Source organism: Tyto alba, unplaced genomic scaffold (genome assembly GCF_018691265.1).
Source record: "Tyto alba isolate M040663 unplaced genomic scaffold, T.alba_DEE_v4.0 Super-Scaffold_2, whole genome shotgun sequence".
Taxonomy (NCBI): Eukaryota; Metazoa; Chordata; class Aves; order Strigiformes; family Tytonidae; genus Tyto; species Tyto alba.
This window is the reverse complement of record NW_024881282.1, coordinates 55422547-55438679: the sequence shown is the minus strand read 5'-3', so window position 1 is coordinate 55438679 and position 16133 is coordinate 55422547.

Genomic DNA, 16133 nt, shown 5'->3' with positions numbered 1-16133 from the left:
TGAGTTTCTTTGTTTGGACAGACCTTAATCTGAAGCTTCAGTAAATGGACAGCTTTACAAGATAGGTCAGATTAAAATTCAGAGATGGTACAAAGAATCTTAGCTGGCTGGCCAGGTCTGATATCCATCCATATGCCAGATCTCAAACTGATTGTCAGGTCTCAGATCAAAATTAAGTTCCCTTTTTGCAAAACGGACAGGCCTATGGATTTTTGTTACTGTTGTTTCATTGTTTTGTGTTTGTTATTGAGGAGGAGAGGTTGTTTGACTTTCCTTTCCTTTGTAGAATGTGTTATGATTCTTTTTGCTCAGATCATTGGAACATCTCTTACTTAATGAGCTCTTCACTACTCAGAAACCTCAGGCTCTGGTGGAACCTGGGTCTTTCCTGTTCACTGCTGTGAGAGAACGGTTGTTTCAGCTCTCAAAAGTTGAAATATTTTTGACTCAATTTGTTGGCCCTTAGTATAAGTTATCTGGGTGAAATAGGTTGTGAATGGGAGGTTGTGACTATGGGAGGTTGGAATACATGATCTAAAGGTCTTAACTGCTCTTAAAATTTACAGAATAGGAAAGCCATTAGCAGTTATATGTATAGTTTCTCTTAGAAATGACTCTCTTTTCTGTATTTATGTTGTACCTCAATTATTTTGGTAAAAGGAAGAAAAAAAAATAATACGCTTCATGTGAAAGCTCTGAAAATATAGGTAATATAAAGAGTTATAGAGAACTTGTTTCACTTACTCTTTAGGACACAGACTAAATCTGTCAGCAACTTAATAGCCATCCTGCTTTCACATTATGTTGTCCCATACAACACATGCATTTTAAAATATTTGTACTATGCAACCCTAAAATATAGTATTTATACAATCTGTTTCCCTCATGGATTACTTAGTTTTATAGTCTCCTATTTATATTAAATTTCACTGGAAAATATGTGTTACTAAATTTGTTACTATCATTTCATCTGTAGCATGAAAAAACAATAACACATCTGAGAAAAAATAATCAAACATATACAAAAGAAGAGAGACTTTACCAGGAAGCTCACTAGCTGTTTAGAGTCCAAACCACTTTCTGCTCCATGGTCAAAATATCAGGATTCATACCCCTACAGATATGACTTTGTGCAGTGGGCTGTGTTTGCCATATTTATTAAACATTTTCCCCAATACCATACATTTTGGGCTTGCCCATATTTATCAAATTATCAATACCATGCGTTTTGTGTAAGTTAGACTGGACATTCTGAAATAATTAAAAGTGTCTTGGTAAAGTATCATGTAATTTAAATAAATAAAAAAAAAAGCACTGATTAAAATATACACAGTGTTTTTTGTCTTCTAGAGGCTGTACAGAAAGTACTGTGTAGTTACCACCTATATGACACACAAAACACTGGTTAAGAACATATGAACTGAATGCGTCTCTCCAAGCAAAATGTGAAATTGTGCACTCAATAAATATGAAAATAAAATGAATTTTATTTCTTTTTAATGCTGCAGAAGGTGTCAGTATCTATAGTCCATATAGAGAATATTCATACCTATTCAAACACACATATAAATGTAACTCATGGTAATAACAGATATTTTCCCATTGGGTTTATAATTTCTTTCAGTGCTGTAGGCGTTTCTTTTAAAGAAGCAAATATGCTGCAGCTGCGCACAGCCATAAAGGGTCTTATTTAAACGTGCTTCCTTGAGTGACTATTTTATTTTAATCAATTTTTGTAACCAAAAATTCTCAAAGAGTGAACAAAAAGCGAAACCAATTTTTTTTTCTTTCGTATCACTTTAGAACTAAGTAGTAGAAATGCAGAATGCAAAAAACATTTTTTTTTTTTTTTAATTGAAAAATTTCCATAATTTCAGCAAAAACTTTTTTGGGTTTTGTTTTGCTTTTTCAATCTTGAAGTTTTCTGAAATAGCCAAGTCATTAAAACCCTTCAAGTGAGAGACTGCAGAATATGTATCAGCCTTGATGAGACTTTTAGTACTATTCTACAATACAGACCTGTATTATTTTGAGCACATTTCTTTATTTTCATTTCTCCCCACAGCAGCAAGAAATAGAAAATATCAGCATGGGAGACTTCGTGTAGCATGAAATACTGGCGATATATTGATGAGTCAAAACACTCAATTTGCTGTAGCCAAGGTGGATTTAATTTGGAGGACTACGTTCAATTTATGCTTTGTTACATTGTTTCTTCCCTGACAGATAATAAAGCTATCTTTATTTATTTTTTAAGAAATACCTCAGATCTGTAAAAACATAACACTTCTGTTCTTTATCTGCACTGAGATCCCTTTACACTTCTTTGGCTATAAATGTCATTTACAGCCCACAATGCCAAAATGCTTTAATGGAATTTTGGAGATGTGTGAGGATAAGGCCCATTTTGCTAAACACAGAGATAGAGTATAAAGTGATGGTGAACTATGCGACCACACACCTCTACTTACTGACATGTATAGTCATATAGGCTAAATGAGCCTATAGAGAATCAAAACTGGTAGAATTTACAAGCTAGGAAAAAAAAGAAGAAAGTATAAGGAGGTGGAAATTAAAGCAAATTTACACCTTCCCTACCCCTCATGCTAGTTATTTTTCCTGTTACCACCTTCTCTTCCAAATCCTTGCTATGCAGGCTACACCATCATATGCTGAGATTTACACATTTTTATTCTGATACCCATTTTACCCCTCTTATATGTTTATATTTCAATTGAGACCACACTTCTAGAGCTTTCTTTCCTTCCCCCTCTTCTAAATGACACTGACAACAACAGTATCACAGGATATATCTTCCCTCATTGCTTTACCCCAGTGCCATTAATGGTTTACTTAATCTTGTAGTAGATATGGGACCATATGAGGCTCTTACTCTATTCAGGAAAAGTTTACGGTTCCCTGCAGGACTATATAACTCTTCTTTACTTATATTAGGAATAGTTTGATTCTGGTAATACCCTGGCACTGCAGCTCTGGAAAAGACATTCATCATGTCTTTCTGCTTCTTGTTTAGAGAGTGGGATTATGCAAAAATGGAGTGTGAAAAGGGATTTGAAATGCACTTTTAAACTTATATGTTACAGAAATTCTGAGAAGTCACGGAGGACTCTTCTGAATTAGCTTTCATATTGAAATCTGCAGTTTATTATACTGAGAAGGGACTCTAAAGAGCAAATAAAAAAATCTGGGTGTAATGACATAGTGTTTACAGAATATTACTGCTACAAGACTGATTGCATGATATATTACTTCTTTCATTGTGAGCCACAAAACAGGTAGAGGCATGGTAGACTAATTTGGTTTATATATTCAGCTGTAAGGCTAGACACTGCATCATTCTTTTCATAAAGCAGTGACTGGAGGCATGTGGAGCCCGTAACCATGACAACAATAAACCAGCTTTGAGCCTGAGCTGTAAGAAAGAAACTCGGCCTTGTCTCCATCTCTTCCTGCTCATGACCCGACTCTACTTGCTCTCTGGAGGGGTGGCTGGGTGCTCATGAATGACCTATTGAGCAGAGGTACAGTATGGAGAAGCGTGTCTACAACGAGCCTTTTAGCAGAATTTCCCAACATTACACTAACAGAAGCGCAGCTCCACTCTTGCTAGTGGTGACTTCAGCTCGAGCATGCAAAACCTCTTGGCAGCTGCTCTACTTCACCATACAGATTCATTGCTGTATAGTAAACATAGGTGGTAAAAAGACAAACATCTTGTCTACATTAGAACTCCCATTGTTACTAGCACTGATGGTGATGCAGGAAGAGTGTTGAACGTGGACTACAGCTGGAATAAATATAGACTACGAATACTCAAAAGTCCTTGAAGATCAGACCCAAATTGCCTAACCTGATGTTTTATTGGCATGAACAGGCAATATGAAAGCAATACAGGAATTTCTGATGTGCTACATGTTAAAAATGGGTTATTTGTACACCTCACATGAAATGAGCACTAGTGATAAAAGATCCATTTTAGACAGCAGATCTGTTTTCAGATGGTAGGTCTTTCTTGCTGCTGGTATGTTGTGCATCTTGCCACAGTCTGTAAAGACCTAGATAATCACATAATGCTAGCATGTCTTCCTCTTTTCATGTGCTCGTTATCATCAAAAGTCAGTTGGAAATATATGAAGTATTATAGGAATGACAAGTGCTAGTATTTGACAAGACAATGGAGAGAAACTCAGGGGAACTAATTCAGCAATTTATCCCATCATATTTTATTCCAAATGAGAATTTCTGCAAATCCTACGTGGAACCATTGCAATGCTTTCTGCATTCCTTCTTCTATGAAGATGAAAATCTTCTTGGTATTTTATACATGTGTTTTCTCTTTTGTATCACAAGAGATCTTAAAGTTCACATCATTATGTTTGCATTGTGCAAACTGATCTTGCTGATGACTACACCAGGACCTCTTTTCAAGAGGGCCTCAAGGCTGTAAAAATCAGATGAATAAGGTATATTATATTCTTGAGGACAAGTGAATCTTAATTTAGCAATGGAGTTAATGAGATCTGTGATCACCTTTATCTGGCCTGGTGTCTGTAATGACTGGGAACAATACTGAGGAGGAAGAACTGTGATGAACTTTTTGGAGTGTTTTAACCCTGAGTCTGTTAATTAGTTTCATTTTCATCTGGTTTGCAGTAATGGTGGTTTCTAATTTTAGACACAATAAATTACAATAGTCTAATCTTGATTTTGCTAGTGCTGGAGTCATCATTGGATAATAATATTCACCAAGAAACACTTTTGTCTGCAGATGTCAGTGGCTTATTCTTTGTGTTTGCCTCTCTAGATGATGGGGTCCCAGTGGATCATAAAAGTCTGTCCTGCTCTTTTAGTATGAATTCTTGTGATCTCATGAAGATAAGAAATCCACTCACATGTCATATCTAATCATATACCACTGTTACTCCAAGGACCTTCTATAATCAGGTCCCAGAAAGTTAGTCATTACAAGTTTGTTAACTTTTGGTGAGTAGTTGTAAGATAAAATTTGTGCCACAGTCAGTGGCAGCAGGTCAGGCTTAAGATCTCAATAGTAGTTTTCTGTACATTTCTTTTCTACTTGTTATTGGTTTCTCAATCTTTTTTATTCACATTCACTCATGCTGTTCAGAAAAATCTCATGAACCTAAAAATACTTCCTACTATTAAGTTTGCCAGGGCATAAAAATAAATTAAGTGGCTTTCTTTTTACTAAGGTAATAATTTTCATTATTAATCTAGGAAAGGCATAGTTAGAATTTTAGAATGTGAGGCTGTGAATTTCTGTGTACAAACAAATAAAAGCAAAAGTTGAAAACACAAAACAATAGATAACATGACTTGGAACAATGCACGAAAGATGAAGAGCAAATTTGCCATCCCCAGTCATTTTACTGTTGTTATTTGGTTATTCCATTTTGATTAGATATCAAACTCTATCTGGTGTTTAATGGACCTTTTACTTGGTAAGAAATAAATGTATTGTTCTTATAATTGAAACAAAGTAAAAATTACATTTGACTTTTCTATTACTAGTCATTTTGGAAGTATTACAATCTTTCAACTATAAACACAAATATATAAAGAACCAGCATTTTACTTGCTTGACAAAAAATGTTTTCTTTTAATTTAGAAAAAAAAAAAATCTACCTATGCAAGCTAGTGTCAGCAATTCCAATCGAAAAGGCTTGATCTTTCACAAAAATAAGAAAAAAAATAAACACCGCATAAGGCATGTAAAAATTTTGTAATAGTGTTTCTGAACAGCAATTTTTCTTCAGGACAGAAACAGATTAAATGTACTGGATATATTCAGTCTGAAGTATTTTAACTGGACCTCTTTTATAGCTTGTCTTTATAGCCTTGAAGAGATGCAGTTTGGAGAAGTCTGAGATTTTTACCTTACTACCTTCAACACCAAACTAACATATAGCATCCAGTTAAGATGCCCAGGCATTGTAGATGGCAGTTAAAGAAATGTTAATTCAAAACTGGTATCCAAGTATCTAACAGTAGCTAAAAAGGAAACCCTAGCTGCACCTTTGAATTCTCTTTCTGAGTTTTGTATGCTGCTGCATACATGTCTCCATGTTCAGACAGAGCATCTGACACATGACACCTTCTCATTGCTTTCTTTAATTCTAGCAATGCTTTTCAAAATACAAAGTTTTTTGTTTTTTTTTTTTTTTTTTTTTTGGTACGATTGTGCTAATGGTGATATGTTAGAAAATCATCCCTGGTGATAAACCTACAAGGATAGAAAGGAGGAATGCTAGATGTGTGACATCTGGCACATGCATGCTACTGAATGACTGGAAATCCTCCTTGACCTTACTTCTTCATCTGACCATCTTCTAATGACACCTCAGGTGCTGAAGTCAACCACAGGCTCCTGGAAAGAAACTCTACATGGAAGGTTAAAGCATTGCTAGTTCTGAAGACACTGATCATGGATGGGCACTCTACATCCAAGTGGAGCCCTGTGACGTGTCATGCTCCCCCGCATACACCACATGAGGATGGCAAAGCACAAAGCTGAAAACACAGGGGTGCTCCTGGCTACTGTGCACCCCCAAGGTCCTGCCCACTGCACCCCACATATGCTGCTGGACATCTGGAGAGAAAATATGGTGCTGCAGTGGGAATGTCTAATTTGTTCCTTCTGTGACAGGGAGGGTCAGATGCAAGCCTGAAAAATGGGAATACTTTTACTGTATAGTTCTGTGTACAAGAGCCGTACATCAGCATCTGTATTGAGGCAGAGGAACAAGAAGAGAAGAAAACACATTTAGCACAGTAATAATTATAAGAACAAGTCTATTTAATAAATGAACTGTGTCTAAAACAGAATTGAGGATAAAAAGAATGTTAAAAATTACTGTCTTTAGAGTCAAAGACAAAATAAAATGGCTTGGTTTGCTGAAGGAATAAGATTATTAAACAAATAGCAATCTTTATACCCAGCATATCAATGAAACACATATATTAAAATTCAATGTGCTAATAAAGCACCAGTGAAAAATATGTTGTTTCTGCTCATTCAGTAGTACTATCTTTTAATTAAATTTAGATTAACATGCTAGGAAATGTAGGAAAAAATGAGTTTAGCCTGTTCTTTAAAGCAGGACATAATTTTAACTATACATTGATACAGAATTTATAGAGTTCTTTACAAAATTTTATAAGAAGAAATTACTTCACATTAAATAATATTTTTAAATATTTTTATTACAAATCTTCTGAAAAAATCTTTAAAAACACACAAGAGAAAGTGTGTGTGTGTGTGTGTGTTTTTGCACACGCACACATGCACATGCATGTGTGTATGCATGTATTTGTTCACAAGATGGGAGTGTTATAGTCTGTAAAAAGATTTGTGTATTTTGGTACTCTTCACAGACTTTTAGGATAAAGGATAATACAAGCTCGGAAACTTAAGTGATAGAATAACAAAACTAGTCCTCAATTTGTAAGTTACAAATTCTTTTCATCAGGAATTGCACAACATGAGTGTGCTATAGTTTATGTACTTTAGCAAAAATACTGAATTTCAAATGGATCTTTTTTGGCAGAAGAAAATACTAGACTATTTTTCTACACCGTCATCCTTCAGGGACCTCGTAATGCTTTCTGACCATTAATTGAGCTTCACAGCACTTCTCTGTGGTAGGTGTTTGTGGGTAAAATGAAGATCAGAGTGACTAAGTGATTTGTCAAAGTCACAAGAAGCCTTGACTTTCAGTGGTTTTGCTGACAAAAAGGAATGTTTTTACCACAGGATAACTAAAGACAGCAGAAGCACAGCAAACACCTGTAGGCTTCAAGTGCAAGACTGGACACAAGCAAGGCAGAGTGTGCATAAACTTCTTTAGCTAACTGGCAGTGAAAACTACATCTGCCTTATTTATGGTAATACTTTTAAAATAAGCAAGTATCATGCACATTTTTGTAATAGTCCTACCTTTCTTTTAACAACACAAAATCACTGAGGACTTACTTTCAGATAAGGCAGGACGAAGGAGAAAATTTAGCAGTCTCCCCTGAATGCCTTGCTTTCAGCCCTTAGACAAAGCATCTGCTTTCATACATCACTGCAGAAATTAATGATCTTACGTACAAATACAGGGTTTTTTTTATTGGTCCATGACTGTCCAGAACTGTATAGGAAAATAATCAAATATGGACTGGCCTTTTTGCAATGTGCCAACTTGAATTATTATGTGGTTACTGTGCATTTAACAATGGAGCTCCCTGGTGCTGTTGCCTAGAATGAGCACTTTGTTCTCTATCAGGTACGGGTAGCTTTTTTAAAATCTTGCTTTCAAAGTCCAAATCATAATGAAGTACAGGATTTTCTAGTTCATGGACACATGCTCAACAGATCTGTACACAAGTAGTATTTGCTTGTGAATATTTATTCGTTACTTTCAAAAGGCTCTGCAGTTTAATAATTGCCTTCTTTATGTACCCTTAAAGATTTTATGCAACTCGCCATCCTTCTAGTTCCTTTTTATTACTCTACTGTATTCCTATTATTATAGCTGTTGTAGAGTATCGTAGCATTCTGCATTGACTTTATTCACATTCTTATTTAGTCTTGATCTAGTGGAGAGATAGATGCAAAAGTGATGAGAGTTTGGTTTATCCTTAGCCTTTATTATTGGATACCCACAAGGAAATAAAGCTTTGATCTACTTCCTTAGGAAGCTAATCCTGGTGATTATGTGGAGATATGTGCAGCAGCAGCTACAGGGATATACATCTTTAATCTCTTGGTGTTGAATACTTAATCCAGTAAAGATTCTTGGCAAGAAGATTTAAGAAAGAACGAAATAATTAAACTGTTCACAGGCATTGTTTTCAGGAATGCATTTTTGGGAGCTTACTACTCCAGGATCTTCTTTTTTTTTTTTTTTTTTTTTTTTTCCTTTTAAATAGGCATTTAAATAATAAAATTGTGTCATTCCACAGCAATGTATTGTGAAACATACTATTTTCATTGTTACAAGCTGTTAAACGCGCAAAGGTCCAGCTTCCACATTACAGAAATCACTTTGGTATGTGCAGATATGACTACAGTGGCTACTGCTGCACCCTATGCAGAAATTTAATTTTGCTTTATTCAACTTTAGCCCCAAATTTCCCTTTTCACACAAACTGAGTATGATGAGCTATAAAACCAGCATATAATTGGCTTCATATTTGTCCAGGTAATTAAAACTGAAGCCTAAATGCTGGCAGAATATCTACGTACTTGCATACACAGCTCTTGAGTTAGTATCTGGGGGAGATAATATTGTACCATGAATATCTTAGGAAAGAACATCATCCTGATTATCCGTGTTTGATTTTTTTTCAGACAGACTGGTCTTAGTCGTACACTAGCTATGTCTATTTTGCATGCTTTCATATTTGTAGGATTGAAATTCCCCTCTGTGTGTGTGCATGCATGCACATGCACTCAAGATCCTGAGGTACACAGCTGTAGCAGACAATGCTAAAGCCAGATTCTCCCTGGTATAAGACAGGATTTTAGATATCTATTACCAGTGTGGCCTTTCTTCACAGTAATGCCTATAAATAAGAATAAATAAAATTATTGAACTTTTTTATATTACAAACCTTCCTATATTGCAAGATGATCACACTTAGATTGATCAAAAAGAATATAAGGAAAAAAGTCTTCTACTTCTCAGTGACACTTTAATAGTTTTCCATATTTTACTAAAGATGCAGCAATTTTAAAAAGTCATTTTCTTACAAGTTGAATAGTTTGAATTTATTCAGCTTAATTACAAGTGGCAGTTGTTTTGAATATATATGCTCTTTATCAACAGGAGAGAATGAAGAATGCATCTGTTAATGTGACAGTAGTGGAGTTCTTTCCTTTCTCAAAATCAGAATTACTATATAGCTTTGTTCTTTGATAAGTTACAGTAATGACACTGTATTTTAATGAACACTACACTGTATATCTTACATTGACAGACATGTTAGATGAAGTTCCTGTGCACACACAGAACTGGCTGAAGTGAACCAACTATAGAGGTAGGATTAGTCTTGCAGACACCATGATTTTATTTTGTTTTGGGTTTGTTATTGTTTGTCTGTTTGTTTGTTTGTTTGTTTGTTTGTTTTTTACTGGGAAAGAACTACATTAAGACTGTATAAATTACACCTAACCAATTATCTACCAATATATTTTTCATCCATCTAACAAAACATTTTGCTTTTTAATCTTCCAAAATTAAGTTATTTTTTTTCTCCTTAAAGTTGTATTCAAAGAGGTTATAAATTACACTGAAAAAGACGTTACAGAGTCTTGTGTAGAGCTATACTAAACTCCTGACTATCATCTTCCCTAGTATTTATGAGAGCTAAGAGCACATCTTTTTTATATTAGTGGAACTTGCGATTCTATATTGTTAAGGTGTTTATGAAAATGAACAGTTTACAGCCAGTCCAACTTTCGAGATTCACAATCACAAGAAGAATGCCTCAAGTTCTAGTAGTCAAAGAATATATATTTATAACAAAAACATGAAAGACAGCAGATTTACACAGCATCATGTGACCATTTCAACATGAAATTACTATGCTATTTTGCAATTTCAAAGAATTGTATTATAGAAGAGATTCACATACGATTAAATAGTATCTCAAAAGATCACTAAACTAGAAAAATATTGTAAAAAATCTCTGTCCATCTAAGGATTTCATAGTTGTCACTATAGTATGTATCACACTGACTCAAATTTATATCGGTGTTGGTGATAAAATTCACAGCAACAGCAGTAATAATACTGCCTTTTTGGCATGGGTGAGGGTGTTTTTTTTTTTTTTGTTTTTGTTTGTTTGTTTGTTTGTTTGTTTGTTTGTTTGTTTGTTTGTTTGTTTTTTAAATAACTCTGCCATTAGAAATAAAGGAGCATAAAGTGTTCTCTCATGCACAAAGTTCATGGGCTCTGATTCACCTGAACTGAAGTAAATACCATGGTGTTTGAAAACATTACCATTACCCAGCTGTTCACAGCAGGGACAGAGACCTTAATTCAGAAGAGGTTGCCCCTACAGACAATGGAATTCCTCACGATGTCTAAAAAGCAGTTATATTCCTATTTAAACTTAAATCGAGGAACAGGTTGGGTGAATATGAAAAAAACCCTTTGTTTAGCTTCATTCCTTGTTGTTATCAGGTCTTGTGTTTAAAGAACACAAGGCATAATTAACTGGTGGAACTCATTGTCACAGGTTAACATTTATGAACTGTGTATGAATACGGATTCAGGAAGAAGTTAGACAAATAGTCAGGATAGGTTTCTGAGCTTACTGGGAAGGATGATCCAGACATTGCCTGTGGCTTAAGCAGTCTCAAAACCACTGGCTGCCAGATGCTGACAGGAAGGCATCACACTACAGGCAGAGAAGGAGGAATTGGTCTCTTTGTGTACTGATTCATGTGCTCTTTTGCTATCTGCTACTGGAGACAAGATGTGCAGCAAGGCTGATGTTACATATTTAGTTCAAACTAGCTATCTAAATTTTTCTTAGCAGGGAGGGACTCGGGAGGGAGAAAGAGAAGAACCTCCTGAAGCTATTTTAATCCTTTCACTTTAACATATACAAATATGAGATGAAATGCATCCTGGAGGTGCCCATTCCTCTACTATCAGAGAAGACTGAGTAACTTATACTAAGACCCTAACCTGATCTAAATGATTTTCTATAGTTTGTCTGTGAAACTTGAAACTCAAATGCCATGGAGCAAAATCATAGCAAGTTTCTCATGGTAATTAGATGTTTATATAATAAAAAATATGAATGAAGACTCTTTTAGAGAGCCTGTGAATGATCAAGGTTCAAGATGGCCTCTCATAATGACAATGGGGAGGACTGTATTATGAAGAAACTCCTTGTGAGTAAATTATTCTTTAGATCTTATTACAGATTTTCTTGCCTGTTCCAGTGAAACACTTGGCAGTTTTGGCTATCACATTCCTGGCTGCATGCTGCTGGGGCTGCACTCTGCTTCAGCCTCTCCCCTGTTATTTGATACTGATGTGAAAAGGAGGTCCACAGGAAGAGCTTAGATCCTCCTGACTCTTTCTTCCTTCACAGAGTAAATTAGGATTTTTGCAGAGAGAATTTTTTGATCGAAGATTGAAACAAGAAATTGAGAAAAGTTAAAAGAATAGGTATCTGAAATTATTTTTTCTCTCTCTCAAGTGCAAGAAATACACTTTCTCATTTGTTTTGGTTTGTTTACCTTTCAAAAGCTCAATTCAATCTCACAACCTCATATGGAAATGAAGGTTCTAAATGCAATATATTCTATTCCTCAAAGTATAGATTGCTGTGGCTTGCATATTGTACTTCAAGCTCATACCTTGACTCCATGGTCTGGTACAAATATGTTCAAAAGCTCATTTATAACAACTCAGGCTTTATTTTATTCACTGTGGCCAAAATTCCCCATGTGAAGTTTATGTGTCACTTAAGATCCAATCTTTTGACTTTGAGATGATAGGGTGACATCTTCTGCTATCCCTTTGTCTTCATTTTTCTTGGTACACTACTCAGAGATTCTCTTGTGCATCTTCATTCTTAGTCACACACCTCCCAGACAGAAAAGATTATGCATCCTCTCCAGGCTAAAAAGAAACCAAAGTGAGAGACTGTAGGTGTTACATCAGTTCAAATGTTGGAAGATGCTCAGATAGAACTGTTATGTTTAGGCCATGCGAGTACGTAAAGAGCACTTTAGTACCAGAGTAAACCAGGAGAGTTTTCTTATTTCTGTCCTTCTATGTTAAGCAGCTATCTTTTTGAAAGACATTGGGATGTAAATCCCATGGTAAATTTGGAACCATCATTATTAAGCTATTAAATAATCTTAATTTTTTATGGCTGATGTTCCTTCATTGAAATGTCAGGTTATCATCACCAGAAAAATGAGATAGCAATGAAATAAAATTATGCAATTGAGAATGTTTCCAAAGTACTTTCCTATAAAAGTCAGCTTCATCTAAGTGGGAAGGATGGTGCACACCTTTAGTGTGCCTGGCTAACAGCATTCAAAGCAATTTCCTTTTCTGGTCTATGTCAGTCGTGCATCATTTATTCCAGTGGAAATTATTCCCTTTGAACAGGAATGTGATCTAACTCCTGCTTAGTGAAGAAAGTGTTTACTATTTTTTTTGAGAATAAAAATATTCTTTGAGAATGTCCTCAAAACTCAGCTTGAGAATTTGGACAGAAAACTCTTCTAAATGTTTTGTGCTGTAGGTAGTACAGCAGTTGGTTTCTGGATAACCCAGGGGATGTTCTCTACTGCCTTTCAATACCCAATTTAAGAAGTCACACAGCATCACTGGGAAGGGAAAAGCTTGTTAATAATACAGCTGGCAGAAAGCGACTGTTATTTTCTGTGATTTTTTTTTTCCTTTTTTTCTAAAGAATAATATAAAAATTAAATATATTTCTGGAATTGTTGAAGGAAAGCAGTATATAGATGCAGAAATATGGGCCAGTCACTACCACTGCACTAAACCTGCATGCTAGTCTATGTTCAGATTCCCCTCCACAACCACGCTTCAGACTACGCTGAGGTTTACCATAATACTCTTCCCATGCACACACTTAATTTTTCTGTTCTGGAAAAACAGAAGGAAAAGACAGTGCACATACAGGTCTTTCCCTGACATGGATCATGTGTGTTCAACTGGACCTGAGAGTAAAGAAGCCTTCCCAGGTCTTCCATCTTAGGTCTTGTAGGTGAGGCATAGGCCATGAGATCACCTGTTCCTGTTTGCTGCTCTTTGATTGAATACCAGTTTTATTACTGACACATATATTGCTGACTCAGACTGGTAAGTAAAACATAATTACCTTCACTCAAGATCTGAAAGTGAGGTCTTCATCTGAACTACAATAAACTCTACAGTAAATTTCTAACCTTGAAATCTGCTGAATCCTAGTGCAATCTTCCTCTTTAAGAGGGAGTGATTCATACTTGTGTCCTGTCCATGTGAAAAGCTTTTTTCAACATAGGTTGAAAAGATGTGACTTTAAGATAAAGAAGTTCTACCTCTGCCCTGAAGGAAACCTCATTTGGAAAATAAATATAGATGTTTACTTTCTTGCTTTGCTTTCTTCCTGTTTTGTTCATATTATGTGGAAAAAGAATTAAATTAAACTGCCATTTACATGGAATGCTGATGTCTAGATGATGGTGTATGTCACATATATCATATTTGTTTGAAATGGCACCTTGATTTATATTAAGACAAACCCACGGTTTTATACTTTTCTCAAACTATGAGTGTATTTCACCCTTAATTCTGGATACTAAACTTTAGGTAGAGAAATTGCTGTGGAGAATGAGGTCATGGAACAAATCCAAACTTGAATGTACAAATTGACAAAAATTAGTTAATTTTGTTTGACTAGCAGAGAATGACACCCATTAAGGAGTCTGCTGTCTATCAAAAGTACATAAGTATGAGAATAATTTTTGACTGATTTACAATGTGTTTCCACAGGATAAACAGGATTTTACTACTTTAATACTTAAAGTATAGAAAGGATGAAGTTAGTAACAATTTGATTTGATGAAATCTGTCTCACTTGAACTTCCATGCATACATTTGTCAGGGCCCTGAGGGTACTAATTAGTGTTTATAGCCCTGACCAGCCTCCCCTGGAGTCTACACCCACACCCATGAGCCCAGGTGCTCTGTTTAAACTCAGCCCAAGGGTTTCACCAATAATTTGAGCCACACTGGGCAAGTGCTAAAATGCAGACTTCAGCTGATTTGTGTTTCAGCATATGGACTGACTTCCTATACGTGCCTTTGGCATTGCCTTATTGCTGTGTCTCTGTCTGCCCTAGACTTGATCCCAACACAGACCTACAAATTGACTTCTTAATTTGACCTCAGACCTGCCTCATCAGTGATGCTGCCTTATGATCAGAACTCCTGGTTGGATATGGCCATTCTCCCTTGGTCTCTTCTGTTTCCTCACTCAGTAACTGTTGGATATAACCTGACTGGTGTCCGCTCTGACGTAGGGGTTCCCTGTGGTTCTTTAATTGCCAACATTAGGGATCAGCCTTGCTCTTACTACTTCCTAACAAGTTACCCAAGACCTCCCCAAGCCCTGAGCTGAGTACCACAGAGCCTAGTTTCCAGCCATATATGGCCTTGCCCTACAAACCTTCCTGAGGGATTAGTTTTTCCCTGGGCTCTCATCTTCCCACAGCGCTGACTCTTTACGTGTTCCAGGCTCCAGGAGTTTCCCTCCTGCCTAGCCAACAGACAACTTATGAAAGGGAGCCTGGACCCTTTCTCCCCTCTGGGGTTTGCCAGTGGTAGTCTAAACACCCCCACTTGACTCTAAGTCTCCCATGCTCTGTCCCTCTCCAGTTTGCTGTCCCTGCTTTGGCTCTATTCCCTGAAGTATTCCATGGATATACTGCTGCAGTTAAACCACTGTGCCGCAGGGCCCTTCTGAGCCCAGGTCTGCCAGGTACAGGGACGCTTTACTGGGAGGGAAGCTGCTGTTGGGGCTCTGTGGGCACCCACAGGGCTGACTGGTCCTGACCACCTACCCCCACTCTGCCAATGCCCCAGGATCCCACTTCATCGCTGCCCCCCCGCACTTAGTCCCTGCTGCATCAGTGCTGGTCTCCAGCTCCCCCCAGAGCCCTGCTGTTCCCTGGATCCTGCTGAGCTTGGCTCGTCCCCATCCCCAGGAAGGGGCTTGATGTTTGGGGCTGCTCCAGCAACTGCTGATGGCTGGGGTTGTTAGCGGTTGCAATCGCAAATAGAACTTATCTACACAAAGCAGATAAGCAGGCACTTCTTTATTCCAGCGCTGGGGAACACGGGGGATAGCTCCACAAAAAAACTCATGTTCCCCAACAGATACAAAGCACAACATATTTATACACTTTTTCAGCAGAGTCATGGTTACATAAGATCAACAAAATTCATAAAGTTTAGTTTGACCTTAATGATTGGCTTTCAGTTACCTCACCTTACCTATATTCCTATTCTACAGATATCATTGGTTATCTTTTCTGATTGATTTGAATAGAATGAGGGGAGGGTAAT